Source organism: Artemia franciscana, unplaced genomic scaffold (genome assembly GCF_032884065.1).
Source record: "Artemia franciscana unplaced genomic scaffold, ASM3288406v1 Scaffold_1374, whole genome shotgun sequence".
NCBI classification, from domain to species: domain Eukaryota; kingdom Metazoa; phylum Arthropoda; class Branchiopoda; order Anostraca; family Artemiidae; genus Artemia; species Artemia franciscana.
Genome location: NW_027062805.1, coordinates 60,750 through 65,422, shown reverse-complemented (window position 1 = coordinate 65,422; position 4,673 = coordinate 60,750).

Genomic DNA, 4,673 nt, shown 5'->3' with positions numbered 1-4,673 from the left:
ATGGGTAGAAAGAATCGATGTCAGCACTTTCGGACCCGTCGGAAAATGCCACATTTTAGCTCCTGTAATTTTTTCTATTTATTACTCAAAGAAGATATATTGGCTGTGGGGCCGGGTAACTGCCGCATATATTCAACACTTATAGATTATAGTCCATCTTCAATTTGAAAGTCATGCCTGCCTGCTAGAGCAGAGCTTTTCACTTGAAAGCAGAAACATGCTTTGATGAATCGAAAGCTTGGCTGCACAACTTCAGATATTCCTCTCTGACATAAACTATATAACTCCACTTTACTTCGCACACCATAAGCTCTGGCTCGTGGAGAAGCAAAAACCATCGCTTTTGGCCCCAGGCAAGAGTTCTGCAGAGCTTCCCAAAATGTAATGTCATATTCATTATTCTGGCCTGAGGTCCACACTTTCCGTAAAAACCGCACATATTTTTGATCATTTTTTAAAATATTTTCAGAAAATATGACCCCATCTCCACGGAGGAACCCCCTTACCATGGAAGTATCCTCTAGATAATTCAATCCCAGTGAAAATTTACCCAGGAATGCTACTTTTAACCGCTCCTCGTGTAAAATTGAGACGGAAAAGAGAAAGCAAGACACATAAAAAGAATTTTGTATTAAAATTCTGGCAAATTCTCTTGACAAGTTCACTCCCTGGAAACTTACTTTCTTAATGCATATTCCCCTATGGAAAAACCCCCAGCAGATATTTCGTCCCCTCTCCACCTGAAAATGTATGCATATATCTTAATAACAAATACTATGCGTAAACAATAGGTAAATATTATGACTTTAATACCTTCCCATGGGGCTGTACGGAGAAGTTCACATTATACCCAAAGAATCAGCTATTAGGTATTTCAACAACGATGAACAAAATGACTATCTCAAAAATTTTTATAGGACGATTTTGGGAAAAAAAGTAGCGGGGAGATGGGCTAGTCACCCTTCAATTCATTTGATCACTTGAAAGGGGTACTATAACAATTAACTTTCGCTCTTATGAGCCCTCTTCCAACATTTTAGGACCACTGGGTGAGTACGATTACCCCTGGGGAAAACAAACAAACCAAAAAAAACTAAACACGCATCCGTGATTTTCTTCTGCCAAAAATACAAAGTTCCACATTTTTGAAAACAGGAGCTTGAAACCTATGCATTAAGGGTGTCTGATACGCTGAATCAGACAGTGTGACTGTGTTGCGAGAGCAACACTTTGGTTCTATCCCGGTTTTCTTTTTTTTCCTATGCCGCCAATCTTAGCTTATTCCTGGAAACTGGTAAGAGTCTAACCTATAACCCATTTTTGAGATAGCAAGAAGTCAATCAACTAGAAGTTTACCAAGTGATTTTCTTTCAAGTAAAATTGATCTGCCCTAAATAGGGTGATAATCCTGTCTTCAAGCAATCATCACATTAAAGCTGCAAACCCATTGTCAACATCACAATGCAAATAAGCTGAAATAGCACTATAGTTGACTAAGTATCAGTGCAGTATTAGCATTTTAACCATAGTCTAGCTCCTTTAGAATTATGTTTGAGTAACCTGATGTGAGCTACCTCTTCTAATCAGGATAGGGCTTTAAACTAGTTTCCCAGGGATCAAAAATATGATAGCATTTCCTTTAACTACATATCTTTAACTATATTGTGTATCAGATACAAATTTATTTTTAAGCTTTTTGGCCTAAAGGATTTTTTTAAACTTGGTCAAATATCAGACACAGCACCTTACCTATGCTTGAAATTATACTAAACAAATCTGGTAAATTCTAGTAGGATCCAATTTGGTGATATTTTGCTATGTACATTTATTCCATCTTTCATTTAAATTTGATACTCCTTTCACTAACTTCAGCAAATCAACAAAAAGTTCTACTTTTTGCTTATAGAACCCCCTTCTCTTTCCCTATTTGACCTAAGGTCAATGACAAAAACTTTATTAGCTTTAGCCTTTTTGACTTAGGGCCATAGTCTCAGAATCTCAATCAAACAGATGGATGGACAAATAGATATTGCAATGTCTGTGTTATCTATCTGTGTTATGTGTAGCTAACACATTTGATCCCAGAAAAGATTTGACAAATCTTATCATTGACACATCAAATTTAGCATGCTGATGAACCTGATATTTGCCCTGTAGTGTCCTTTTTCAAATAATAGCCTACTTATCAAAAATAAAAAAAAGTCTTTTATTTTTGCTGTTTAAGATGTTTATGATTTTACAGAATGTTACATTTGAGTGTGGGTGTGTGCTAGGATTAACAATGCTTATGACAGCAAAGGTCCTTCCATTTGTGGCACCACAGAGTGAATCCCTAACCCTGAACTCCTGAGTCAACTGTCATATTTGACATATGTGAAAAAATGTATTTAATTTTTTTTTGCTCCTGAAGGTGTGATTGAAAATAGTCAGAGCTTTGGGGTGTGAATCAACTTATTTTTCCTGTTGGAAGGAGGCTAATACTCTACCACTTCAATGGTATTCTATGAACCTATTCTTGTTCTTTGTAATATGCCTTTACTGTATTTGGGATATACCTGTAGACTTCTCTTTGATACTCTACAATAGAATCCTTATTTAGATCATCCTTATTTAGATATAGGTTGCATGTAGCTTTTTCTAAATGTTGCCAAGTCTCTTCCGTCACTTATACCTGATGCTTTTCCCACTGTTTTTAGTTGGTAAAAATAAAACCAAAAGAAAGTTCCCATTGAAAAGAGCCCAAAAGTAAGATTGAATTTGTCAAAACTTGAAGGTTTGCCCCTTCAGTCTGTTTAAAAAAAAACAGATTCATAATTGAAGCTTTGTTCATTTCAATCTTAAGAGTGACCTACATTTGTGACAATTCATTAAATTGTTATAAAGGGATACTTTTATTTATTTATTTGTCTTGTTTGAATTCTAAATGATTGTCTTTTAATCTTTAAATTGATTTGTACTTATGTTTAATAAGTTTAAAAGAAAGCTTATATGGCCAAGTCAGTAGGCCAGTAAAGGACCTGTGGAGTATTCTCTTATGCATCAATCATGTATGTAGCAACCAAGCAATTATCAATCATGTAAGTAAGTAAGCTTATATTGTGACCCAAGCACCTACAAAACAAATATAAAAATCAGTAAGAAAAATCAATGTCTGATCACTTTAAATGGAGAACCCTACATCTTCCTTCTTTTGGATTTGTTCCTCTTCAAGTGATCCAACAGGGGTTTCATGGCTAAAGGTTTAATCTGGCTGGCTCCTTTATAACCCTTCCCGACCTTGTCGTCTTCAGATTTGGTTGTACCGGGTGTGCTGTAGCTGCGGCTTTGGAACCAGGAGGTGTGCTTTGTGGTTCCTTAGGGTTTGGTTGTCGGTTTGCTCTTGGTGTCTGAAAGGATTCTTCAGGCGGGCTAAACCTCCGACTGATATCGCTTGATGGGCTCGTGATTAGGGGGGATTCGCACGATGGTTCAGGTTCCATGGGCACCTCCATGTTTGTTAAATGCATCACGTTGTTTTGCAGGTAGGTGCACTCGTTTGTAGTGGGTCTGGCACGTATAAACTTCCTGTTGCGTCTATATACAGCTCCATCTTCTGTCTTTACAGTCACTGAGCGGTTGCTTGATTCGTCGTATATACCGGTTACTGTGGCCTTAATCCATCTTTCATTTGCCTGCCCTTTTTTATTGAGCCATACTTGCTGGTCTGGTGCAAAAGGTTTGATCATGCGTGTACCTCTGTCGTAAGCCTCCTTCTTGGCTTCTTGCTGCTTTTGTCTTGCTGCCTTGTATTCCTCTTTGGGCACGATTTTTGACACAAAGTTATGCTCTACTGACGGCATAACTGATCTTAACTGGCGACTCATCAACAGTTGCGCTGGTGATGCTAAATCGTCTACGGGAGTGTTCCGATACTCAAGTAAAGCTAGGTATGGGTCTAATCTGTCAGTCAGTGCTTTTGACATAAGCCTTTTTACGGTTTGGACCGCTTTTTCACTGAGGCCTTTGCTCTGAGGGTATCTGGGACTGGACGTGCGGTGTGTGATTCTCCACTGTTCTGCGAATTTTTTGAATTCGTCTGCTGCAAACTGGGGGCCGTTGTCAGAGATAAGTATTCGTGGGATCCCATGTCGTGCGAATAGGCTTTTCAGCTTGGTTATTATGGCTCCCGAGCTTGTACGTCTAGCTTGTCAAGTTCGATGTATCTACTATAGTAGTCACTGGTTACCAAGTAATTTCTTCCTTCCCAGAACAGTAAATCGGTACCCACATGTTCCCATGGGTACTCAGGAATTTCAGAATTTATGAGAGGTTCCTTTGGCTGGCAATTGCTGGATCGTTGACATATTTCACATCCGGAGATATACTTGGTGATGTCGGCAGTGATGTTCGGCCAGAAAACGCATGAGCGTGCACGTTGTTTCGTTTTGACAATGCCTAGGTGGGCTGTGTGAAGACGGGTTATGATTTCTTGGCGCATACACCCCGGTATTATGATTCGATCACCCTTTAAGAGGATTCCTTGGTATGCTGCCAGTTCGTTTCTGTAATTCCAGTACTCCTGAATTTCAGCTGGGCACTGTTTTTTGTGCTCTGACCATCCTTTTTTGATGGTGTTGGCTAGAACTTGCATTTTTGGGTCATGTTTGGTACTGCCTGCGATGCTTTGCACCATT